The 27,119-nt window shown below is 41.4% G+C and overlaps 1 protein-coding gene across 4 annotated transcripts in view; it reads left to right on the top strand.

Moving 5' to 3' along the window:
* The window catches only part of NRG1 (neuregulin 1), a 456,687-nt gene that overhangs the window by 15,241 nt on the left and 414,327 nt on the right, over positions 1-27,119 (top strand). The gene's annotated exons all lie outside the window — the stretch shown is intronic.

The raw sequence follows: 27,119 nt of genomic DNA, 5'->3' as shown, positions 1-27,119 counted from the left end.
ACCTAGTATTCCATCTTTTGTAATTCCTTACATTTCGTCTAATTTGAAACTGGGTTGCAATGCAGCAGAATACCATGAACAGCAATAACTAAATCTTAAACTAAAGCATTTGCTACATCCCTGCAGGCATTTTTGTTAAAATTTTTGTTCCGTTTGGAGCCACTGCTATTCAAGTTATAATTCATAGCTTGGTGTTGAAGGTGCAGCTCAGAGACACATCTGTTAATGAAAGACACTCTGGCAAGCAAATCTCCCTGTGTTTTCCAGAAAAGCCTTTGGAGGATACAATAAGGAGGAAGCAAAACTTTTTTTAACCCATCACATGTTTTAAGACCGTCCTAAAAATGAAAAATGTCTACATAGAGAAGACAAGTGATTATAGCTTTAGTCAAAAGTTCTTCTGATAGCATGATACTGTTGATTGTTATAGCACCAAAGAAGATTTATTGTGAACTTGGGGGTAATAAACTGCTCTTTCAACACTGCAAACAGCAAGCTGTGAATAACACAGATCTGCAGAGTATGGAGTAGTTTTCTATAACACCAGAATTTGATTACTGTAAAATACTTGGCAAAGCTTGGGACAACTGTGTTGTATAGTTAAGATGCAGCACAGGAGGAATTTTACAGGAACCTGAACAAAAAGCTCTTCTTCACTAGTCTTAAAAAGTAACATTCTGAGACAAAGACACAGTTTTTACCAATCCTTGCAGAAAAGAAGATGAATGCATACTGATAGTAAAATTTTAAATGCGTCCAAATCTGTGCACCTGCCCAAGCCCTGAGCACACTTGAGAAGATATCAGGAGGACCCAGTTTAGCTCTCTTTTCAGGATTAGCTACATGAACAGATTAGGGCTTTTGCCACCTTGCTTGCTGACATGTTTCATGTTGACACAGGTATGATGGTCAGTAAGCCTACCACAGTAACACGCCTTGTGCTGGGTTTCATATTAAAGACACTATTACTAAACTTCCTTGGGCAAATGCCATTTTTCTATTTCGGATGTTCAAAGATTTTGAGGTAGTTCTCAGGAAAAAAAATATAACTCAATATAAAAATATTTAATTTTTTGTAACTATCTTCTACTTTTGACCTTTCCTAGACTGTTTTGAAGACATTTGCATTATGAGAAAAGCTGGGCTTCTAGTGTGATCCCATAAACATAAGACCTGATGCATTAAAGCAGTCTAAAATTTGTGGTACTTAAAGTAAGACAGAGAGATATCAAAACTGTTTTCTTGTCTAAGAGACAACAAAAAGAGAATCAAAAAGAAAAGGTGAGATTCTCGCTAAATCTAGGGTATTATTTCTGCTGGAAAAGGCTGCAGGCAGTGTGCAGTTGAAAGGAGTAAACACATGGAGAACACAATCCTATTTTCACTGCAGATATTTGTTGTGGTTTGACACTGGCCACATGCCAGGCACCCACGAGAGCCGCGCACTCGCTCCTCTGCTACAGCTGGACAGAGGAGAGAAAAAATTAACGAAGGGTTCCTGAGTTGAGATAAGGACCGGGAGAAAACATTCCAAGGGCAAAACAGGCTCGACTTAGAGATACCAAGTGAGTTTATTACTAACAAAATCAGAGGAGGATAATGAGAAGTAAAATAAGGCCTTAAAAACAACTTTTCTTCCCCCAACCACTCCCTTCTTCCCACCGACAGCACAGGGAGACAGGGTATGGGGCTTTGGTCAGTTCATCACCTGAGGTTTTCTTCCACTGCACAGGCAGAGAAGTCATTCCCCTGTGAGACCGTGGGATCCCTCCCACAGGAGACAGTTCTCTGTGAACTTCTCCAGTGTGGCTCCAAATCTCAGGAGCAGCAGTCCTCGCAAAGCTGCTGTGGTTTGGGTCAGTCTTCCACAGGGTGCAGTCCTCCAAGGACAGGCTGCTCCAGCCTGGAAGCAGGGCCCTCTCTCCACTGGGTGTCACACTGGATCACAGCATCCTCCTGGCATCCACCAGCTCCAGCATGGGCACCTCCATGGGCTATGGGTGGATCTCTGCATCCCCCATGGATCCCAAGGGCTGTGGGTGGATCTCTGCATCCCCCATGGATCCCCATGGCCTGTGGGTGGATCTCTGCATCCCCCATGGTTCCCAAGGACTGTGGGTGGATCTCTGCATCTCCTGTGGATCCCCATGGCCTGCAGGGGCTCAGCTGCTTCACCATGGTCTCACCAGAACCTGCAGAGGAATTTCAGCTGTGGCCCCTGGAACACTGCCCTCCCTCCTTCTCCACTGACCTTGGTGTCTCCATATTGTTTCCCTCACATGTTCTCACCTCCTCTTCTCTGGCTAGGGAAAAACTCTGTGTGTCCCTTTGTTTTGATCTTAAATTTGTTATCACAGAGGCATTACCAACATCTCTAGTTGGCCAGCCTTGGCCAGCAGCGTGTCCATTTTCAGAGCCATCAGGGATTGGCTCTGCTGGACATGGTGGAAACCTCCTGTGGCTGCTCACAGAAGCCACCTCTGTGGCCCCCTCATTCTAAAAACCAGACCATGCAAAACCAAGGCAATAATATAGTCAATCACTAGGATCCTTTAGTAGGACTAAAGGATTTAAAGGAAATATTAAGCATGATGACTTAAGGTAGTTGGTAAGTTGACTGAAGCTTTCCTCATGTAAACAATGCAGTGGATACAGAGCCCGACTGTGGAGTCTATCCCTTTGTTCCTAAGCAGTGAACTTCCGTGTGTTAACTTTCAAGAGGCTGTTTTATCCTTTGATACTGTGTATTCACAGCAAGCAGAAAAACTGGGCTTCTTATTACACTGATTGAGCAGCACTGTTCTTCATCCCTCTATGGTCTCTGGTTATAAGAAAAGCTTTATTGTTTAGAATAATAATGATAATATTTACAATAACAATATCTACCCTGATTCCTTTTATACTAATTGGATTATCTCAACTATAATCTGGAAGAGTTGGATGTGAGATTAATCTTTGAAAAGAGAAGACTGAGTAGCATGTTATATTTACTTTTATTTTTTAACCTTACAGCATACATTATCATTACTATGTGTTTCTGGCACATCCTCTAAAGTGTCAGTTGGAATGATTCCTGGTTTCTGCTTAATAAAAATTAAGCTAAACTCTATTATGTTTGCTTGTCCTAAGACTTCAAAGATTTGGTCCTGTTGTTTCAAAGTTACCACAAATATGTTCCTTTTGCCAATTAAAAAATACAGCCTCTCAGAGTTTATTTTACAAGGCAGTGGTCTCTTCACTGTGGTCCAATTAAGTACCAAAATACCTGCTCCACGTTGGCAACTTGGATGCACAAATGTAGCACTTGTTTAAATGCTCTGTTGAATCGGACCACAGGGCTCTGCAGGATCAGGCTCTAATACACCAGTACATTTTGCAGACACCATTAGCATCACACAGAGGGTACATATGCACAGGCAGCTGTGTGAAGATATCAGCCTTGGCTTTGGAAAGACAAGTATAAAAATTGACATATTTGCCTACAATACGTGAACACCGGTTGTTTATTAGACAGCTGTGATCACTGCTGAACTGGAAGGGAAATAATGTCTCTGAGGCTGATGGCAAAATTTGCTTAACTCAGCATTTCACCTCAGGTGTGTTAAGCAGTCTACACTGGCTCTGAATTTTACCCTCTCACTTCCAGCTCCATCTTCATCGAGGAATTAGTAAGCAGCTTTTGTGGAATGACTTTGGAATTTCCCCTTGTGCAGCAAAAACTGTGGCTATTTTTTGAGCCAAATAAATAATTCACAGGGAGTAAGTCATTAAGTGAGTTCATCCTCTTATTTTCTTTTGCTTTTGTTCCTCACTCTTGCAGTTATGACTCTAGCTGCTAGTTGAATGAAAGTGAGCCCATCTGAGTTTCAAGTACTGCATGTTTACTGAAGGTATCTTGTGAAAGGCACTGCTTTGACTGCTTTGCCTTCACTTAGTTTCTACTATTGCCCATAGTTGACAAATTTTTTTTTCTCATTGGTCTGGTTCACAAGCTTAGCTTTTATCCCAACAATGGCAATAGGCATTAGCATTTCCAGTGTGAAAGTCTGGGTCAGATGTGTCATATTTACACTGTAGTGAGGGCCTTACCTCCCATCCCCTGAAAATCAGTTTTGATCAATCTGCACAGTCACTTATATCTATGCAAATTTATTTGTACTCTGTGTCTCTGTACTGTGTACTCTGTATTTCCAGGAAATATTTACAAGAATTGGAAATTCACTGCCTGTAAGTATTAGCAGCAGTAGACCAATCATTCCAGTATTCAGGGAAAGCCACCCCAAAAGGGAAGCAAGGAGTTTTTGAAGTAATTCCAGTTCATTTGGGTAATGACTCAAGACAAAAAGGGATCTGTTTTATCTGCACCTTCTCAGTCTGTCAGTCTGGCAGGATGTTTCCTACACAGAGTTTGAGAGCTTGTGACCAAACTAGGAGACACACCAGGTGAATTCACAGGTTCCTCACCTGCTAGAGCTGTTTTTTCTGCACCTCCTGTAGTCTCAGCTTTTTTTCTGCCACAGAAGTCTTCAGTAGACAAGAGAAATTAAACTGACAATAAACAAAGAGTAGATATAATTGCTGCCTACTGCTTCTAAAGTGCAAACTGGAAAAGAAGTTATCATACAAGCAGCCCTGTGGTAGCAAAGACTTTTGTTTCCTGTGTTTAGCAGGACCCTAAGGGGAAAGAAGCCTTGTTTTACTCCAGATAATCACATGAGAGGTAGGTGACTCTGATTTGAAATATATTTTCCCTCCCAGAATTCTTTGGATAGTAACATGAATGCTAGACACCTACCCACTGTTCCTACCATAAGGTCAAAGTTGGATTAATAGCTTTTCTACAGCTGATGAAGTGTCACTATCCAGGTGTTTTCCTGGAAGCTCCAAAGCTCAGTCCTGACTAATTGCTACTCTAACCTGTTTCCAATCTTTAAATGTAGCCTGCTGCTTCTCAAAACTCCAGGTAACTGAGTGAAGATGACACTGATGGACTGGACTTTGTGCTGAGCAGGAAGGCTGTCTGAGTGAAGTCTCAGGTGAAGGAAACAAAAGCCATTGCTGCTATTTGGCAGTTTCTCCTAGAAAGATGCAAAGATAAGTGCACAGCTTGCCTCTGCACCTTCAGCTAAGGAAAAAGGTGACTGAATGAAGAGCTCAGTGGGGACCTCTAGGAAGAGTTCGGCTTCCCTCATTGCATCCTCCTAGATGTAATGCCTCTAGTTGTTAGCTGGGGGACAAATCGTATGTAAAGTGACAACTAGACAGTGAGTCACAGGTAACTGTGCCTGGACAGGACTTTGGTCTGACTCTTTCTTAAGCAGTTAATCTCTCATTCCTAGTAGGTCCCTCCCTGTGCTTTGTGAGCTTTGAGGAAGACAGGGAGATGGACAGGGTCGTGTCCATGGTCCTACCTGGACACAGGAATTGGGATTGCTAATATTGTGCCTCTGAGGACTGAATTGTCTTCTTCATGGTAGCTCCAACCACTGTCTCCAAAGGCAGGGTTATATTTGGTCTGCTGCAGAGTGGGAAGCAGATAGACCCAGGTACCTGAGAACAGTTAGTCTCTCTCCTGCCCTTGGTTACACATAATTTACTTTCTCCAAGGAAAGTAGGTCTCACCCTACTTTTAAAAAATAAAATTTTCAAATTTTATTTAGTCTTTGCTTTCACCACGGCCAAGTTCTTTAGAAAGGGGAGAAAAGCACAGTGTCATGTCTTCCAATAAGATGAGTGATAGGAAACTACCACATATATAGGAAGCTCCTGCTGTTGCACAGCCTAGCATTGCTGCTTTAGCATTCACTGGCAAGAACACTTATTCCCTGCAGTCATCCCTCACTCGTTCTTTTCTTGACAGCAGATGGGAAGCAGGATAAGAAGACACCCTGAAAAAGAGTAATTACATCCTTATCTTTGCTTAATCTTGATTTTTCTGCACCTTCTTTCATAAGAGTTGATTAGTTGTGCTGTGTCAAGCAGATGCTTTAAAGAAATCTATTTATGGGGACACTCTGTTTGCAGCTGGAAGTGGTTTACAATGGCAGAAAAAAGGACTTTCTCCACCGAGATGTGCAGACAGACCCAAGGTCACGCTAGTCAAACAGAAGACATTCTGTTAGTGAGCGAAATCAATATGCTAGCACAGCCAGGCCCTCCGAATCACAGAATGGCCGAAGTTGGAAGGGATATCTGAAGGTCATAGGATCCAATCCCCCATTTCAAGCAAGATCACCTGGAGCCCAGAAGCATGTCCAGACAGCTTTTGAGTATCTTAAAGGATGGAGATTCTGCAACCTCCCTGGGCAACCTGTGCCGGTGCTCAGACACCCTCACAGTAAAATGTGTTTCATGAAGGTCAGGACGAATCTCCTGTGTATCAGTTTGTGTTTGCATGTCCAAATTAAGGGTGTTCCTTGGACTAATCCTGCTGGCCATGACTTACCCAGAGCTAAGTGTAAGCACAAGTATTTTGTGTACCAGCATGAGCAAAACAATTTGATATCTTAATTTTAGTGAAAAAAAAAAAAAAGCTGAAAGAGTTATCTGCCATGATAGGGGAAGGGAATGCCAAATAGGTTTGGCTGAGACACAGTGGCTTCTCTGTATGGTTCAGTCTAAAACACCTGCAGGCTGACCAAATATCCTTTGATTTCTGTAAATTACTGACTAGTGAGTGCTCCTGTTGACAACGAACTTGCATCTTAAAGTGTATTTTCTTTGTCATCTCCCGGAGATGCCTATTTAGTTTGCTTGTAATTTTGGTGTGGTGATCTCAGAGTAATATGAAGGGCAAGTTTCATACTTTAGAAGGTAAGGGCTCAGGCTTTATGATTACAGTATACAAACCTGATTTATGATTACAGTATGCAAACCTCCTTCCCAAATTAGGCAAAATCTAGGGAAATTATAGAAATGCGTGAGAGAAATGCATCCAGTTTATTTGCAGAAATGCCAGCAAGTCTCCTTCTTAGCAGAAGTGATACTGTGGGGTGCACGACAGTAGAAAAAAGAAGCCCTGCACAAGGCAACTTTGCAAAACCCTGAAGTACAGCATCAGATTTGAACAAGCAAATCCTGTGGCATCCTGCACTGTTTTCCAGTGTTCAGGTTATAATGTCAGGGGAGGTATACAACAGACAAGGACGTACGTATGCATCCTGTACAGACTGACATAGACCTCCTGTTTTGTAGAGGTCACCAAAAGCAATTTCCTCATGATTTCTAATTTAAAGATACAGTCCCTGAGTTAGTGAATAATAATGAAATTACCCATCACTGTGTGTCCATTCTGTCTCTGCTTCCCACCTGGCCACTTTTTAGCACAAAAAATGGTGAAATTTCTCATGCATACCATGGCCAGATGTGCTTGACCTGAACTGTGAGAGTATTTGGAACTGAACTAATTTTTCTGTTAGTGTGTAAGTTAATATCAGGTTTATATGAGGACTCAAAACACCACTGAATTTGAAATGAATGAAATACACACTGACTTTAATTTTTGTCAAATACTAATAGCAAGACCACTAAATATTTTTTTTAAATAGTGAGCCAGGTCCATAATTTGCATCTAGATTTTATTTATGCATTTTAGAAACTGAAGAGGCTCAGATCTAGATTTTGATTGAGTGCTAGCTCTAACTGCAGAAGTTCCCTTCAGAAGACACCAGAAACAAAATTAGTAATGATAAGCAGGTCTTCTAGTGAATAGTAATAAGAGGATGACAGTTTTTTTCCAGACCTGTTTGGAAAGATAGCATACAATATAACACCGTATGTAGTAGCCTAAATTGTTCATTTTTAAATTAAACTTACTGTTTCATGGAAAAAAAACCCCCAAACCCCAACCTTGCTTTGCTAAGGAATGTCCTTTATGCATACAACATATTAGAAGAAGTTCAAAGTTCAGTGGAGCCAGCTGCTTGTTAGAGAATGAACTGCAAACTGAGATATTTTTGACTCTATCATGGGAATGCAAAGATGCCTGCAAGAGCATCTTTTAATATTGCTGCAAGCACAGAAGTCTCTTCTTTATCTGTGAAGCAGAATTCTGGAAAGGAATGACTTCTATCTGTCGATAAAGACATCTATTTTTCCCCATTATTCTGCTGTTGAAGAACATAGGGGAAATCAAGAAGGGTGCATGCTATAATGACAAAGTAGCTGTGCAGGCTCCTCTTTTCATTACTGGTGGCAGCAGCAGTAGCAGCAGTTATTACCTTTTCTGAAAGACAAGATTTGTTATAGCAGCAGCCTATTACACCAGAAAACCTGTCGTCTTAAATTGGTTTGCTTAGCTAGGCAAAGGCAGAAATTGGTTAAAAGGAAAGAGAGAGATACGGCTCCTCATTTTTTTGTGCCACATATTTTGTATAAAGACACAGATAATGAGGCTGGCTGACATTTATGCCACTGGCAGCAAGTGCTTAGATGAGTGGGGCAGTTAGCACCCTGCAAGGACAAGCCCTGCTCTTGTACATCATACCTGGGCACCGACCAAAGCCATCTGAGTACACACTGCTTCTTCACAAATGGTGTGTTATTTCCCAGTCATACCATTTGGCAGCTTTGCTGGGGTGTCTTCTGTGTGCACTAAGGCTAATATAGGAAGAAGCAGCTCTCAGAGAGCAGCAGGAGTCAAGCTTTTATAGCCTCAGAATTTTCCTCCCCATTGCCTGGGGGAGACAGCGATGCCCCTGACACCGTGTTGCAGCTATGTCTGACACACTGGCAATTCCTTGCAGAAACGTAAAGAAGACGTCGGGCTGCTGTGCAGAAGGTGCTGACATTGAAGAGATAACTGATGTTTCATGCTCAGAGGCCGGTTCCTGTGTAAGGGGACTTGAACGCACTAGTAAGGGCACTTGACTGAAGAAAAAAAAAGCTTCAGAAGACTGTGCTAATGCAATGTCCTTTTGTATGAGATGTGCAGGATAATAATATTTTTTCATTTCCACAGTCTCCATAGGTCCCAGTCATAACTCTCCGACGTTACCACAAAGTAAGAAAAAGAAGGAATAGGTATAATTTCTTTTTAAATTTACTTCCTACTTAATCTTCTAAAATTGAGCTGTTTTCTATAATCTATTTCTTAGTGTGATGGCCTTTTGAAACACAATTAGAAAACAATGCAGGCTTTTTGTTTGCTTGTCCAAATGATGCACGTTCATACTGAGACCACTGCTGTTTAATAATATCTTTCTCAATAACATGGACAGTGGGATCAAAGGCACCCTTATCAAGTTTGCCACTGACACCAAGCTGTGTGGTCTAATGTGCACTTGCAGTCTGCAAGACCAGTTGTATCCTGGGCTGCATCCAAAGCAGCGTGGGCAGCAGGGGAGGGAGGGGATTCTGCCCCTCTGCTCTGCTCTGGTGAGACCCCAGCTGGAACCCTGCACCCAGCTCTGGGGTCATCAACACAAGAAAGATGTGGACCTGTTGGAGTGAGTCCTGAGGCCACGAAGTTGATCAGAAGGATGGAGAACACCTCCAGTGAGAGAAGACTGACAAAATTGCAGCTTGTCTGCCCTAGAAATGGGGAAAAAAGACACACGGACTTCCATGCTTGCTCTGAAGAAGATTGCTTATTGTAACTAACCGAGCCTTTTTATACTGTAAACGTCACAGAAACGTAACCAAAACAATCATGCAGTGGCTGCTGCCGCTGTGTTGTCACTGTTCACGTGTCCCTTCACTCGTCAGCTCTCTGATCATGTGGTGTTCATGGGTCTCCCCAGCCAAGCACTGCCTCACACACAAGGTGACTGTCAACCCACTGTCCGTCCATCTGACCCGCAGCTGAACGCTCCCCAGAGTCCTTTTTGGTTAACAACAGTGAACAGAAGTGAACAGGATTTAACAAAGGTGAAAAAGGTCCTTCTCCTGCTTTTCTTATTTCCCACAGTCTGCCTAGAGAAGGTCAAGGAAGACTTTGTGGGAGCCTTCCAGTAGGCAAAGGGGACAATAAAAGAGCTGGAGAGGGACTATTTACAAGGTCATGTACTGATAGATCAAGGGAGAACAGCCTTAAGCTGAAGGAAGGTAGATTTAGATTAGCTACTATGGGGGAATTCTTTACTGTGAGGGTGGCGATGCACTGGCTCAGGCTTCCCAGAGAAGCTGTGGATGTGCCATCCCTGGAAGTGTTTAAGGCCAGTTAAACAGGCCTTTGTGCCACCTGCTATAGTGCAAAGTTTGCCAGCCCATGGGAGGGAGATTGGAACCAGATGACCTTCAGCATCCCTTGCAACTCACAATTCTATGAATCTATTATTTGGATGCCTCAGTTATGAATGTTTTCTGCTACACAGTGATGAAACAGTGCCTAAGCAGTATCTAAAAGTTCAAGTGTAGGTGACATAAAACATCCCACTGATGGCACTATTTTTATTCACAGTTTTCATCCATGTTAACCATACTGCCTCTGCATCTCCCAAACAAGATTTCATTCTCATTGGATTAGGTCTTTAAAGATACACAGTATCTACCAGTACAGAATTTGTCGAAGTAGTGAGGAAAAGCTTTTGGAAATGAGGGAAAACTCATTTAACTGTCCATAAAGATAGAATTAGGAGCAGAAGATGCTATCTTGTCCTCTGAATTTTATGCAAGGTCCTTAATTTCTCACTGTATACATTTAAAGAGTTACATATTAATTATCATATCCTCCCATGTGTTGAAGCTCAGAATGTCACTTATATAAATTCTGCCTGGGAGGTACATATTGCTTAATAGCTGAATTAATTTTTAATCTCCCTTTGAAGAATATTAATGCTTTATTTTCTATACTTCTCAAAACCAGCATTCCAGCAAAATGTCTCAAAAAAGAAAGCACTGGGAATACTTACCTTGAAAAGCAACACCTTATCATCATTTATTGGAACAGTCAAACTTTTCCACAAGACTCATACTTCTTTTCCTGACTGCTTTATTGATGCTGATGTCAATCAGCATTTATAGGAAGACTAATTTCTCAGCATTCAGTACCTGTGTGAACTTTCTGAACTGGAGCCTGTTACACCATAATATTCTTTGCTCTGCTGAAAATGACTCACAGCCTTTCTAGAACCTGTGAAAATATTTGAGTATCTATTTAAGGATTAAGGGAAAACAATTCTATCAAATGTAAAAAATGAGGAATGGAATCTGTTTTTTCCATAATATTATATAGACTGAAAAGTCTTCTGGTTTCCTTTTGAAATTGTCTAAAGTTTTTGTTATCTGCCTTGAAAATACAGCCACTTCACTAGGATAAGGGGTTGTTCACATATGAGTGGGTTGAATTAAAACTAACAGGCATACTTTATTCTTTTGTTACTTTGCCTCTAAGTGCTTGACTTTGCAGGCTTAATGTTCTGTAAATGTAGGAGGATGATGGGTGAAACTTAGTGGCATACATTGCTCATATGCAAAATGAGCAATCTATGATCCTTAAATTGGGGTCCTGTTCCCTTGATCCAGAGGTGTTGTATATAATTCAGCTGATGTTTTTTTCTCCAGCATTTATAAAAAAATGTAGTATTCCATTTCCAGCACTGCTGTATTTGCCTTGGTGAGACAGCAAAAGGAGAATGCTTTGCCCCTAAACAGGCATTTTTAAAAAGAAAAATGAGTTGATGCTATGTTGTAGTGTGGAACAGTCGCAAATCAGATCAAGCTTGCAGAAGTAATTTATATTTCAGGTAGAAAATGCTGACCTGAATACTGCAGCTGGCTGTAATGTATAGAAAAGTGTAGTTTTTATGAGACCAAAATGAGATGATAATTCTAGAACACTGTTGAAAGACCATGTGTGTGTGCCTCAGACTTGGCAGTTGTGCACTTTGAGAAGAATGGGAAGAAACAGTGTTCCTTAGGAGTTTTTATTGGGTAACTTCACACATGGCAGGAATGGCTTTCTGTTTTCACAGTTCTACCTGTTTCTTATAACTGGCCTGCACGCTACTAAGGTCATGGCTTCCAGAGTTAGACAGCTGCTGCTTAGACAGCTGGAAAAAGGGCCTCAAGAAATCAAGATTAGGAGTAGCCTTCTTACAAATTAGAGCCTGGTTAATGTTACAGCTAGCCAAAACAAGCCAGTTACCTCTCAAGCTGGAAACCAGCGTATTCTGGAGATCATGTTGTTTGTCACATTTAATGAGTTAGTGAAGAAAAGAAATATCCTCTGTACAAACTCTGCTGAGGACTTTCACCTCAGCGATTTCTGATCATTAATAATCCGAAGGGATCTGAGGAAATCTCGGTTGCCATAAAGACCTGGCTTACCATAGAAAGTATAACACATGCTGTGAGTTGCCTCATTCCCTAAATGTAGGGATGAGACTGGCCTTGAACAGCCTTCTGGAGAAAGTGGCATGGACATCTGTTTGAAGGTATGTTCTCATCATGCTGTTGAAACTTGAATGAAAACCCTTTAATGCCTCATAGTTTCAAGATGGACATGAGAGAAAATGTTATCCTATCATGTACAGGATACAGGTGCACTCCTTTCTGACGTGCCATGCCATTTGTGGCCTGTCACAAAACATGAAGGTGATGCATAGAGTTACTTGCCCTCAACGTTAGAGCAAAGATGATGAACCAGATAGCACCTAAAAGAGAAGGTGCTTAAAGGTATGATTATTTAATTCTGATCATGAAGCAGTATCTGACTTTGGTCACATATTAATGCATTAACATCAAAATCAGTTCAGGGACCCCTGCCTAAGTGAGACCTTCTGAGGCTACTAATATATTAAGCTAGGAAAGTTTTGAAAACTGCAAACCTTTGTACCCAACATCATAATATAGAACCTTGAGGAGGAGATAGCATTAATAGCTGTAAATGTAGATCAGATAAAAGAAAATAGAGCTTCATGATAATCATCGTGAAAAAAGAAAATTTGTTGCTTGGTCAAATACTGTCTCTGGATTTGAAAATGAAATTTTATGAGTACTAATAATATCTTAATTGTGTGAGCTAAAACAAAGATAACAATCTCCTGCTTCATGTGATAGCTAAGGGCAGAAATGCATTTCTCGTGCATGGTGGTAAAGAACAGATATCTGTGCTGTGGCATCTCTCTTTACTGACTGTTATTAGTGACATTTATAGACAAAGCTGTCTTTTTACTGTCTAATCGTTCCACTTCTGTCCTGATCCCTCTGAGTGAGCAGAAGGTTGACTGCAGGGTGACTATTAGTGTAATGGAAACGTAGATTTCTAAGCTACCTTATATAGTACTCTTGTTGCAGGCATCATTTTATACGAGTCAGTTGATACGACCCTTGTTCCCTCGTCTGTAAATAGCACCAACAACCAAGCTATTTTAGCAAAGGAGTTAGTATTTTCATTTTGCAAAGTTATTCTCATTTATGATCATAGAATCATAGAATGATTTGGGTTGAAAGCGGTTTTAAAAGGTCATTTAGTCCAAACTTCCTGCATTGATCAGGGACATCTTCAACTAGATCAGGTTGCTCAGAGCCCAAACCAACCTGACCCTGAGTATTTCCAGGGATGGAGCACCTATCACCTCTCTGGGTAACCTGTTCCAGTGTTTAGATAATCACAGAATTATTTTGATAGGAAAATACCAGTAAATTCAATGAGTCAACCTTTAGTTGATCACCACCTTGTCGACTAGTAGCACTAAGTTCTGCATCCAATCGTTTCTTGAACATCTCCAGGGATGCTGACTTCACCACCTTCCTGGGAAGTCCATTACAATGCTTGCAACCCTTTCCATGAAGAAATTCTTCTGATGTCCAGCCTGAACCTCCCCTGATGCAGCTTGAGGCTGTGTCCTCTAATCCTGTCACTGGTTGCCTGGCAGAAGAGGTTGAACCCTGTCTTGCTTCTAAAACTATCTCCAGCTTTGTTCCCTTCTCTGGACATGCTCCAGTCCCTCAATGTCCTTCCTGTAGTGAGAGGGTGCAAAACTGGACACAGAACTTGAGGTGTGGCCTCACCAGTGCCAAGTACAGGGGGACAATTCCTACCCTGGTCCTGCTGGCCACTCTAGTGCCAATACTGGCCAGGATGCCATTGGCCTTCTTGGCCACCTGGGCACTCAATGGTTCATGTTCAGCCACTGTTGATCACCACCCCCAGGTGCTTTTCCACTGGGCAGCTTTCCAGTCACTCTCATTGTAAAAATTCCTTCCTTATATTTAGTTTGAATCTATCTGCTCTTTAGATTAAAACAATTACCTCATTTTCCTATCCTCTGCAGGCCTTACTAAAAAGTCTGATTCCATCTCATAAGCCTGCCTTAGGTATCAGAAGGCTACAATAATTCCTCCCTGTACCCTTCTCCAGTCTGAAAAACTCCAACTCTCTCAGTCTTTCTTCTTATGAGAGGTGCGCCATGCTGCTGATAATTTTTGTGGCCCTCTTCTGGACCTGCTCCAGCAGCTCCATGACTTTCCTGTGCTGGGGACCTGGCAGCTGGATACTGTAGTCCTGCTGGGTTGTCACTAGAGCAGTGCAGCAGAAGCTGCCCACACGGCTTTGGAGCAGCCCAGGATCCCATTGCCTTTCTGGGCAGGGAGTGCCCATGGCTGGGTCATGTCCAGCCTCTCACCCACCAGCACCCCCAAGTCCTTCTCACAGGGCTGCTCTCCATCTGCTCATCCCCAGCCTGTGCTGATACCAGGGATTGCCATAAGGGAAGTGCAGGACTTTACACTTGGCCTTGTTGAACCTCATTAGGTTCTCATAGGCTCACCTCTGGACTTGTCCAGGTCTTCCCTCAGTATGCCATCCATTCCCTCAGGCATATCCAATGCAACACTCTGCTCTGGTGTTAGCAAATTTGCTGAGGGTGCACTAGATAATGTCTATTTCTATGTGACTGTCTAAGAAACATTTATTTTTATGTCACCAGTTGTGGAATAGGATTCTTTCACTTCCCGTCCTTCTCCCAGGTTTTTTTCTCTGTAGAGTGAAGGTGCCCTCTACTGAACCCTATCCATGGGATGATAGAAATTTAGAGAATGGGTCTGAATAACAGAGTGAGACTGCATGCTAGAACTGCTGTTGCATCCTGATTGTATACTGATCTCATCTCATAGCAGAATATTGCCTTGCAGCTGCAAAAATAATTTTTAGTCTGGCCGAGAGAAAGAACCAGAACAGCCCTCTCTGGGTGTGTGTTAGAGCACATGTTAGATGCATGCCAATTTCTAGGCAGCTTTTCTGCTGTAGCTTTCCTGCAGAGCAATATTTTTCATGCCTATGAGCATAATCTGAGTGAGGGTAAGGCAAGGAATATTCTTCTTCATGCCATCATTTATTCAGAAAAGGCCATACTGGTTTCTGCTGAAGGTCTGTTAAAAATAACAGAGACATCTTCAGGCTGCCCTGATCTGTGCATGTTGCCATCAGCAGACGAAAGGATAGAAAGGAATGCTGTGGCCTGCATGTCCTAAATTTGATCTGACTGGCTGGCCTGAGCAGTGGGATATCCTTTTGAACAGCATTGGTTGGGAACATACTGCAGAGTGTCTCTTTTCTTTTGCATATCTTCCTAAGCAAGTGTGGACTTGAAATTGGATCAGTTAGTCTTACATGAATCATCCGGAGTGGAACATAACATTTACTTCTTTTGAGGTTGTACTAGATCTGACATGCTTCATAGCTAGATCCTTTGTTCTGTGTTCAGTGGAGGGCTGAATCTTGCTAGCATTTATTGGGAGAGAGCACTGAGAGCTACTGCTGACCCAGTACTGAGCTCTCCTGCCTGCCAGAAGAGTTTTTGTTGTAATATGTAACTTGACATTTGCAACTCACCTATCTCATTGCAAACTTACTTGAAAATAAGAAAAACTGCCAGACTTTTCTGGCTGGTGTTGTGCAAATGTTAGTGGCTGGAAGTTCTCTTTCAATATTTGCTCTCTTTAAAAAGCAAATTTTAAGATGTATTTCCTTGCTCCATCTCTTAGCTGATTATGTGATCTTCTCTTCCACTTTTACTTGTAACAGTTCCAAGAATCTTTTTCTTTTCATAAGACTACAAGCTCAAATATTTGTGCATTGGTTTCCTTAGGACTTCAATAGGACCTACCTGCCTATTGAAATTATTATTTTTACTGACTTTTAGAGCATGTCTGCAATTTTAACCAAGTAGATAATAAAATCATAGAATTTTAGAATTACTTGGGTTGAAATGGACCTTAAAGATGCACCTGCAATGGGTAGGGACATTTTCCGCTAGACCAGGTTGTTCAGAGCTTCATCCAACAGTTCTAGGGATGGGAAATCCACAACTTCTCTGGGAAACCTGTGCCAGTGCATCACCACCTTCACAGAAAAGACTTCCTCATATCTAATAAAAATCTACTCTTCTTCAGCTTAAGGCCATTTGCCCTCATCCTATCTCTGCTTGTCCTTGCTAAAACTCTATCTCTCTCGGTACTGAAAGTCTGTTTCTCTTGGTACTCCTTTGGTGCTGAAAAACCTTTGCAAGGTCTCCCCAAAGCCTCCTCTTCTCTGGGCTAACAGCTCCAACTCTCTTAGCCTGTCTTCATAGCAGAGGTGCTACAGCAGCCAGCTTCATGTCTCTCCTCTGAACTCATTCCAACAGGTCAACATCTATGTTGGGGGCCCTTGAGCTGGATGCAGCACTCCAGATGGGGTATCACAAGAGCTGAGAAGATGGCAAGAATCACCTCCCTCAGCTCCTGGTGATTATCCCTTTGATACAGCCTGGGATATTATTGGCCTCCAGCTTCTCACCACAAGCACCCCCAATTCCTTTGCTTCATCATCCATTCTCCACCTAGCTTGTACTTGAGGTTGCCCCAGCCCAGGTGTAGGACTTTGTATTGCCCTTATTAAATTTCATGAGATTCACACAGGCCCACCTCTCCAGCTTGTTTAGGTCCCTCTGAATAGCATCCTTTCCCTCCAGTGTGTTGACAGCACCACACAGCTTGGTGTCAATGAAAAACTTGCTGAGGGTGCCCTCAGTCCCACTGTCCATGTCACTGACAGAGATTTTAAACAGCGATGGTCCCAGTACTGGGCCCTAAGGAACAGCAGTTGCCACTGGTCTCCACTTGAGTTGTTGACTGCATCTCTTGGAGTGAGACCATCCAGCCAATTTCTATCCAACAACTGAAAATCCATGTGTCTCCAGCTCAGAGACAAGGATGTTATGCAGGATATTGTCAAATGCTTTGCCTAAATTCAGGTAGATGGCATCTCATCCACCTCTGCAGTAACCTCATCATAGAAGGCTGCCATAAGGCATACCATCATAGAAGGCTACCAAATTTGTCAGATACAATATGTCTTCAATGAAGCTGTGTTCGCTGTCACCAATCACCTCATTATTAAGATGGTGTACTGCTAAAAGGAGTGAAATGTTGAAATGCACTACCTAAAAGGAAAGAGCACAAGCAGTCTTGTGGATTGATAACTTTTAAAAATTAAAATTAGAGCATTTATGGAATTATTATCTATGCTCTTGGTCACTGGTCCCCTTCTGACCATCACATTACACTGACTACATCCATGTGGTTACTGCTCTGCAAAGAGAGAGAAAGGACAGCAACACACACGGACCTCTTTTGGGGGAAAAAAGGCCAACTTTATTGTACAGACAGCCCGTATTTAAAGTGTGTTACATGCAGTTAGGACAGGACAGTAGTTCATTAGACAATAGGGAAAAACATCCATGGGACAGTACCTTAGGATGTAACCCACGGGAAAGACACCAGGTGTTAATCTTTATTATGAATTCCAGTCTGGTTTTCACCATACTATCACCTTGGGAGACTTCCTCCCTAACTGAAGCTGTAGTCAGCTTGTCAGCCTGGGAATGGACCTGAGAGTCAGGAGAAATCCAGGCCTGAAAAGAATTTCCGAGCTGTAATTCCCTAGCTCTCTAAATGTGTGTGTCCACATATCCATTACACTGACTTCTGATTATTGCATTTGCACATTTGCATGCATTCAGTAGCCATAAGTAAGCAGGAACTTTGACAAACTCTGCAGTCTGACCAATTATTGCTGAATAATGGCTTACAGAGAAACCTGACAAGAAATGTAAATTGATGACAGTGTCTTTGCCCTTCTTGTCTTGGTCTCCTGTAATCTTAGGCAGCAATCTTAAGCAACCTTGATACTTTGAGACCTTTCTTAAATCCAAGCCTAAAAGTACCTTTGGATTTTATCCTCCTTTCACCTTTTAAATAAACTTCACACCCATTGTTAGAAAAAATTCCAAAAGCCAGCTTAAATATATTCAAAACCAATTTGAGCCTCTTCTCGTGCCAACACTCTGCTTTTCCCCAAATAATTTAGTTCTTCCCCTGATGTTTAGCCCTTGTCAGTTTACAGATAGTGAACATACCCTCTCTCCATTCTTTGCTTTGCTCAGCTGAACAACTTCAATCCTTCAGTCCTTTCAGCTCAGGCAGGTCTCACTCTGTTCTTTCACCATATCTTTTTCCAATTTAATTTCAATCTACTTCAAGATTGTTGCCCAGAACCAAACACAAGAGTTGATCAGCATCCTTGTGCAGTGCTATTTTCTTGCTGTTACTTGTAGACTTTCAGTCTTAGTTGCTTTACGCAGAGGACAGCTAAGATATTTTTGTGCCTGGAAAATCATACAAAGTTTAGCCTGACATTACCAGCCTTCTGTGTTAACAAAGAGAAAAGCAGTAACTCCTCTAAATCATCTTATCCTCCTATGGGACATTTCTACAGATGAATAAGCACTGTAAATGCTGGAGTCAGTAACATGCTCTTGCATTCATGGTATGTGCTGCTCTTTCATGGGCACTTCAGAGCATCTGCACTGTGCTTCTCATATGTGAATTTTATTGGCCCTCTCCTGTTTTGGGAGCCTAGACATAGCCCATGTCTCAAGTTCTAGCTCTTGAGCATAGTCTTTTGATCTGGGAAGATCTGCCCCTATGGCAGTTTGTGTCTTGTGCATGACCTCTGGCTCAGGACCCTTCTGCTAGCAGCACTGCAGCCTGCTGCCAGGCCATCTGATGCAGTCTGCTTGGGCCATCTCCCAGTGGTACCCTTCTGGTGAGTGCAGTGCAGAAGGAACTTGCATAAGTATGGTGCCTTGCACTGTAACTGTGCTTCCCCTTCCTGTCCTCAGCTGCTGCTTCCATGAATGTACATGCCTTCCTGCTCTTCCTTGCTTTACCCTCCTGCATGTGTGTAGGCTGGGCCAAAGTCCCAGTCACAGGTGCGTGGCAGAGCGCTCACTGCCACTCTTCGCAAATGACATATTAGGTGACATAAAGACATCTTAAAGGTCCCAAGATGTTGGTAGGCAACATCAACCAGTTAGTCAGAGTATATGTCAGACATTTGCATTCTGAAAAATTGATATCTCTCCCTGAGCATCAGTAGCAAGAATAGAAAGATGATAACAAAAGAAGTCTCCAGGGACACCTTGTGTCGGTCTTCAGGTATGTAAAGGGGATTTATAAGAAAGATGGGGTCAGGCATGTTAGTAGGGATTGTAGAAATAGTGCAAGGATTAATAGTTTTAAACTAAAAGAGTGTAGATTCAGACTAGATATAAGGAAGATATTTTCTGTGTTGAGGAGAGTGAAACACCTGAACAGACTGCCCAGAGAGGTTGTAAATGCCCCATCACCAGAAACATTCAAGGTCAGTTTGGAAGGGACTCTGGGAAACCTGATCTATTTGAAGATGTCCCTACTTATTGCAGGGAAGGTTGGACTAGATGAACTTTAAAGGTCCTTTACAACTCAATCTATGATGCTACAATTTTGTGCTTTTATGATCACAGAATAGAAAAGTGCCTTTCCTTCAGATGAGTGTTGACAGGACTCTACGTAGTTCTGGCAGATTACTAAATACACTCTCTTTAGAAAGGTGAGAATGCTGTGTTACAGATAATTCCGTGTCTAGTTCTAAAAGATAAACCCTGTATTTATTACCTTTGATTTCATGTATAGCCATCTGTCACCAATTCTTTAAAACTTGTTTTCACAATGAGATATTCCCACCCTGCGAATCTTTCTGCTATTATGTTACACTGAATTAAAACAAGAGATAGGTTGGCTGTTTCTGTGTAATTTGGCCCGTGGGTGTTCAGTGTACATATATACAAGAGCAATTTGGTTAATGACTCATGCTTACTGCCCTTGTCTTTGAATTTGCTGTTGCCCCAAGCAGATGGAGATCATCATGAATACTGTTTCAGAAAAAGACCCACCACTAGAGCTGCAGTATTGGGAAAGATTTATTCAAGTATTTATATCCCAAATCCCTGAGTTTTATTTGCTGTGTCTTACTTGTGTATTAACTACTGCAATTAAGCTTCTCTCTTAAGACAGATGGAGAGAAAACTACCCCAAAATATTTTCTCCAAAATACTGATTATCATACTACTTACCCTCTCCTATTTTTTCAAAGGAAACAGCATGCAGTTCCTGAGTTTCATGTGACAAATAAAATGCAAGCATGTTTTGAAAAGAGAAATGTTGTCCCAACTTAACTTTCCATTCTTTTACATTGTTTTGAAAATGAACTAACATGCTTCAGATCATGGGAACAAACAAAAAGTGTGATGGCAGAGTAACAGCAGTATTTGAAATAAAGCTGCTCAGCACTTCTCAAGTTACAATGCCCTTGTCTCTTAAACTAGAACTACAGAGGTAATCACTGCACAGAAGGAAAATAAAACATGCCCATGGAAAATTGAAATATGTAATGTAACTTGGCAGGGCTTATTTGTTTGTCTTTTATTGGTGAGTAATCTCTCAATTACTGGAACACACTTTCTATCTCCAGCTGTGTCTAACCTTGTTTTGGCATGACCATAATTAATATAGTTAATTATACAGTTCTGAGTTGAAGTTGAGTACTTAGGTCACGTTCAGCCAGTATTTTCACTTTCACCTCATGAATACATTATTAGGGCAATAAAATTTCTCTTACTATAAGTACAACTTTTATCTGAATACTTTCTCTTAATAAAATTAATTAGGTATTTGTATATTTATCTTATTTTAAGCTGTATTTATAGTAAATTAATCTTTCTTTCATGTCTGTTTCTGATTATTCTCTTTTCAGATATTGCTGTATTGTTAGCATGTGAATTAAAAGTCAAGCATAATCTTCAGTTTCTTCACTAGGGACGCTGTTTAGCAGAAGAAAAGATGGTCAGGAGTAGAGTAGAGGAAAAGAGGGTGTTTTGGTATGCAGTGGTGAAATCAGTTTAGTGTGAAGAATGGACTACTGCCTTAGTCCACTCGTGAAAGATGCAAGGAAGCACTTAGCTTCTGAGGTAAGTTCCTATAAAGTTGACATTTTGGTATCTAACACTCATTCAAGGCCAGATAGGCTGACCTGATGATAAAATTAGGTCTGCTGATTTAATTTGTAATGCATCAGGGGCCTGGGTGTTGTCCCATGCTCCAGGGGAGATTTGTCACCTGATTCCAAAGCAAGTTCAAACTCTGCTTTGGGCTAATGGAGAAGCATGTCATCCTGACATCCCAACAACTCTTTGCAGGTTGTCACTTCTCCCATACCGTTTTCTCTAAATCCCGGGCCACAGGCACCATGTCTTGGCAATACTTTTAACATTTATTACCAAGATGTTGCCTTAAAGCTCGTCACAATCTGGTGCAATTAAAGGGTTGGATCCTCCTGTCATTCAGCTCTGTGGGAAGTGTGATATTTCCTCGTTTCTCACTAAGCTTAGTCACTCCTCAGACAGACAGGGAAAAGGGACATATGTTCAGCTCTGTGTACCTGAGATAGCAGCCAGGGCTCCTCAGAGTCAGAGGGACAGATGGGCTCTGCCTCTGATGCTCTGTTCTGTCCTCTGAATGAGCTGACTGTCTGCAGTATATGCTTGGGATGGAGAGCAGGACATAAGTCAGCCCTGAGTCCAGCCTGCTGTTGCCATTATTGTGTTCTTGCTTGTGCATGGAGACAAAGAGCCTAAGCTGTTGAGAGTTGCAACATTAAATTGCTTCCTCCAACACCGACCATTAATTTTTTATTTATTTCTCTGTCTCTGCACAGAAGCCTGACCAAAAACAGGAGTGCCAGTGCACTACGTTTTCTCTCTATACTAATATATCTGTGATAGTCCAAAGGTAAGACAGATCATGGTGAATTGTTTCAGGGCTAGGTTTTCCAGCATTTTCTTTTATCTTTGCTAAGGGCTGCTTGCATAGTGCACTGTCTTGGGTCTTCCTTGGGAGTACTCTTGAGGTGTGAGATGTCTCCACTGGGTTCTGTGCACACAAGGCAGAGTTCTGCTGCCTGAACTACCACATCCTTAGATTTCCTCTGTTGGCAGAATTGGTTGGTGTTGTTGGGACCAGCCTCCATACGAACGCAGATCTTTGAACCTACCTCTTTCTAAATGCCTTCTCAAAACAGCTGTAGTGAAACGTAGCTTCAATATGCGATGTGGCAACTGTTGGGTTTTTAAGCCAGGTTTTACAAGAGATTTGTGTCCGTTTTGAAGGGTGGCTACAAATATCACGCTTAATGACTATGGTGTACAAATGGTAATATAAAGCTGTGACTGAATGCAGAGAGCTCTCACAAGAGAAATGAACCAAAAACTCTTGAAGCTGTCTGAGAATCCCAGTATTTAGTGTAGCTGACCGATACAGCTGCCTCTGAGGAGACAGAACTCAAAGCCTTGTTCAGAAACATTTACCAAGCGATTACAGAACATATCTTTGGATGTGACTACCCTATGTACATGCAAAACATGTATGACTGCTGCTATATGTTTAAAGACTGAAACACATTTGTCAATAGTGTTACAAGACTTAAGCAGATAGTATTACCATTCAGGATGGAGGGATTTTTGTGAAATTCTCACACCTCTCTTAGAGGTTTGATTGTAAGTGTCATGTCCCAATTCACAAAATTACTCTGCTCTGAATCTCATCAGAGATTTTAAAAAGATGACTTCTAAAATGATTGCTGTTACATTGTTATAACTCATTAACCTGAGAAGTGCACGGCATCTGACTCTGCCAGGTTTGACATGGATTTCAGGTATTTATGAGAGTCGGACTTCCAATATCTGTATTTGTATTTTTAAACTTACCCTTCTTTTATTTTTCCTCAAACTTTTGAAGCCAATGGGACTCCAGTTTTGACTTTATGAAATACCTAATAAATGTATATGCTACAAAATTATTAAGCTGTGGTTCAATGTTGTGGGTAGAGATAACTTATCCAAAAAATAATAAACTGAGAATATTATGGGAATGCCCATTACTTTAGGATGGTCAGTGAGCCTATTCGGAAACAGTTCAAGAGAGGAGAGGTGGAGGAGAATGACTCAGTTTAGTTCTACCAGAGCCTTCCTTATCCAATCTAGAAATTATTGACAGCAGCAGTTCTTGTGATCATCCAGCCAGAAAGGAAAGCTCAGGCTCTATTGCTTCCACCACACTATGTGGACTTTTGGGGCTTTTCAGAAGTTGTCTGCAGAGGCAGACCTTGAGAAGCCTGGCAGAATCCACTCAGAAAATGATGACTGCAGAAAGAACAAGCACATCTCTCTCATCTTGGGCCTGGTCCCTGACAACTCGTGATCTATTTGATGTATGCTTCTTGCAGTGGGTATGTGGCTGGAGTTCTCCCAAGCATGTTTCTCAGCTTAGGGAGAGGATGATTTAAAGTCAGAATATCTAAATCAGTGCTGGGTGTTCATTGCTACATGATGTGGTTTATAACAGTGGGATTTCACGTGTGAAAGTTTGATGTGTCATTCAATGTTTCTGCTGCAAAAAAAAATATATTTGCAATTAAAAGACCAGATTTTCAAGTTCTTTTCCCCAGCAACTCTGCAAGATCTTAGTTCAGAATAATTTTGGATCCTCAAACTTTCCCTTGCAGATACCCATTGTGTTTGGTTGCTTAAGAAATGGAGGAGGATTTAATCAGAAATATTTCCCTTTTTATGTTATCAAAAGTACCTCTATAAAAGATGAGTGCTAACATTTTATAGTGAAAATGTTTCTGTTGTTGTGTGTGATATAAGAAAGTCAACCTTTGTCTTGTTTAATTATGAAAAACACTGCTAGGATGCAGATATGCAGACTATGTGGATCTTGTAACCACAGATGGTGGCTTATACCTGAGATTCCCAGCCATGGAAAACCAGTTATCTCAAAGCTGGCAGCGAAGTAGGCAGCTGGTCTTCAGAAAACACAGAGCTGGTGCAGCTCATGTGGTAATGACATCCAGACTCAAACAGAAGGGACCACTCCTGTGCACTGCTTGCAGACTGGAATGATCTAATTTTCACAGTCCATAAGCATCAGCTGAAAAACACAGCTAGTGGATAAGCCCTCTGCAACTTAGAGTTACTTGTCTGCCTCAAATTCAGTGGGGAAGGAAAAAAAAAAAAAGACAGCAAATGTCCCCACACCTTCTAAAGGAGTAGAAGTGTCTGAAAATTTGACTGAATCACTAGCATGGTAGGACCAGCCAACAGAGCTAGTGAGAAAGTGACTTGGCTTCATTTGGAGACCTTGCAGCCTGGGAGGGAGGCTCTGGTGCTGCCCTGGCCTGAAAACCTGGGTGGCTTCATAAAGCAATCAGGGCTGCTGCCCAACAGGGACTGAGAGCAGCCCTCTGGGAACCAGGCTGTCCCTGGCACTGAGCACCCAGTCTTTTTGCAGACTGGGCTGTGGGTAAGGGCACTTACCAAAGCAAATCTTGTGCCACTGCCTCCTCTTCAAACGGCTCTTATCCCATTGGGATATAGCTTGATTCTTTTGCTGCATCTCAGCCACGTTGGCTGAGGGTTTCCCTGCAGAAGTTGTCTAAGTGAATATAATTCAGTGATTAAGCTGCAGTTATTTAAGATGCTTAGAGAGTAGAGAAAAAAAAGATAAGAGGTGAAGATATTTCTTTTCAGAAGATTTATAACTGTGGTGTTTTTTCTTTCTGTTTTTCTACTTTATGAAGAAATGAAGAAGCAGAAGAGAGTCTAGCTCAGGCTGTGATAAAGAGGTATTTGTTTCCTCACCCAGCAATGTTGATTAAGCTGGAAACAGGGAAGTGTATTTATTTCCACACTGCTGTTCCAAATCAGTGCCACCTGCCAGAGGAGTGGACTCTGATAGATTCCTGTAACACCATAAGACACAAGTGTTACCTCTGTTCTGTAGCCTTTTCTGTTGAAAAATCATCACTATAGTGAATGTTTTTCATTGGAAGAGAAAATAGGCAGATACTCTCCTGTGTTGAGGGGTCAGATAGGCTGAAATAGAAATTGCCAGACTTAGTGTAAAGAGGATGCACCAAAATGCGGCAGCTATGTAATGCAGGCTATAGGGTGCTACGTGCTGGACAGTGAGCACTGTGGCCTTGACTGACCACTGTGAGCACCTGCTAAACTTCAAACTGTGTGTGGAAGTACTGCCATTCAAAGTAAAAGTCTGATCTGATTTCTATTAGATTTGGAGTTTAATTCACTGCAGTAAGGAATAGTAGGATTAGATCTTTCAAAACCCATTATACTTAAGTCCTGAACATTTTTACCAAAAGTTTTTGTGTTGTTCCCCCATCTACAAGCAGTTGGGTTGGATGTTTGCATTGCTTCACTCTTGAACTGGTAAAGTCAAATTGCTATTTAACCTATGTTCTTCCCCAGAAAAAGATGTTTTTAAAGACCTGTCTTTTTAAAGCACTGACCTGACATAACTCTGCAGCTGTGTTGACAATTCTCGGTAAATATCATATTGATCATAGAACTAGGTGATTTTTTTTTTTTTATTAATGCATTTATTTGAAAGTGATTTTCACTTGGGATTGGACAAATAAAATTTTATGAGCTAAACCTTTCTTAGAAAGAGCAAAACTTTTCAAATATGTTTTGCCAGTGACCTGTATTAAACCAAAAATTTAATTAGGGTTAACTATTCAGAACATAACCAATTTTCAGCAAAATTACACTTCTCTTGAATTTTCTTTACCTATTTATCTCCACTATCTAAAAGTAGAGATAAACTAAACTAAAGGCCCTGTAGAAAAATACAAAGCATGCTAGAGAATGATTGGAAAACTGTCTACACTGCAATGTTAGAAGAGCAAATGAAGTATTGCTGTAAGCTATAGAACAATTACAGAATTTATGGAGAGGTTTTTAAAAAGCAGGAAGCTGCTGTAGATAAAGTTTCTTTATAACCAAGTTCCTGGTAAGACCTATTAAGAAACTCAGTGAGAGAGCTGAGTGTGGCTGGAAAATCACTGCTTGTTTCTCTCCCTGGGTTGTGTCCAGATCAGAGCACATTTCCTGAAGTTGTGAGGCCTGTGACCTGTACCCTGACCCACAGGACTGCCCAGTCTCCATTTCCTATTCTGTTGTCTGACCAGATTCAAAACGGACCCATGAAGGAAACATAGCAACTCGTGGGACTCCAGGGCATTCAGTTGCTACAGCCTGCTTTCCCTCTTTTGCTGTTATCTTAGAAAATGTTCAGACTGAAAGGATAGCTCCTAAACTCTTGGAGCAGTTTGGAAGTACAAGTGCTGTTTTTTCTTGTTGCATTTTTCACTCTAACATCTTCAGATTACACAGAGTTTCCAAGAGTGTACTTTTGTTCAGGCCAAAAGCAGAATTTGATCTTCACATTTCCTCTGGGTCAGAGATACCTGGTTGCAGACCAGTCTTGTACATTGGAATGGAAAGTGAGACAGTTTTCCCTGAAAATAGCTTTGCTTATTATTCTGTGCCCCAAAGCTATTTTGGCCGGTAGAAAATGGTCAAACAAACCATAGTATACTTTTCTCTCATTTTGCACAGAATAGAATTAGCAAGAAAAGTTCAGAGTTCAAAGGAAGAGTCTCTAAATCGAAGCCCATTTCACTTCCTTTGTTCTATCTCTCTTTAGGTTGGAGTGCAATTGATCCAATATCTTGTGTCTTTAGTCTATGTGTTTTTTAAACCAAGAATATGCTTCCATTTATTCATAAGTGTACTTTCATGCAATTTGGATGCTCTGATTTTTTGGTCCATGCTTCAGAGCTGTTGCAGGGAGCCAGGTTTCCATTCCACAGTGAAATAGTCTCCTGCAGCTTTTGCTAAACTTTGCTCATATCCCAAACACATTTTTTCCACCACATACTATTCATACTATCATTG

This window comes from Sturnus vulgaris, chromosome Z (assembly GCF_052056855.1).
Source record: "Sturnus vulgaris isolate bStuVul1 chromosome Z, bStuVul1.hap1, whole genome shotgun sequence".
NCBI classification, from domain to species: Eukaryota; Metazoa; Chordata; class Aves; order Passeriformes; family Sturnidae; genus Sturnus; species Sturnus vulgaris.
The sequence above is the reverse complement of the archived record's forward strand: the minus strand, read 5'-3'. Positions and strand labels throughout refer to the sequence as shown.